This window comes from Bison bison, unplaced genomic scaffold, assembly GCF_000754665.1.
Source record: "Bison bison bison isolate TAMUID 2011002044 unplaced genomic scaffold, Bison_UMD1.0 scf7180017864353, whole genome shotgun sequence".
NCBI lineage: Eukaryota > Metazoa > Chordata > Mammalia > Artiodactyla > Bovidae > Bison > Bison bison.
Genome location: NW_011494925.1, coordinates 4,995,340 through 4,995,549, shown reverse-complemented (window position 1 = coordinate 4,995,549; position 210 = coordinate 4,995,340). Strand labels below are relative to the sequence as shown.

The 210-nt window shown below is 66.2% G+C and overlaps 1 protein-coding gene across 1 annotated transcript in view; it reads right to left on the bottom strand.

Moving 5' to 3' along the window:
- The window catches only part of ZNF236 (zinc finger protein 236), a gene marked incomplete at its 5' end in the record, with an annotated part of 62,833 nt that overhangs the window by 12,711 nt on the left and 49,912 nt on the right, over window positions 1-210 (bottom strand). The gene's annotated exons all lie outside the window — the stretch shown is intronic.

Below are 210 nucleotides of genomic sequence, written 5' to 3'. Positions count from 1 at the left end.
CGGACCCCATGTGGCCGTGGGGCCTGGCTGACCCCGGGCCTGCTCCGAGGCACAGCAGGGGCCAGGCTACTTACTTGTGGCCGGCGTCCTCCACAGATCCACACTCCCGGACTCGCACACTGTGCCGCGCAGACCTGGAACCTTCAAAAGCAGTACAACCATTAGGAGGCTGAGTGCGTCCGCTCTGAAGCACCACGCCGCCCCCGGAAC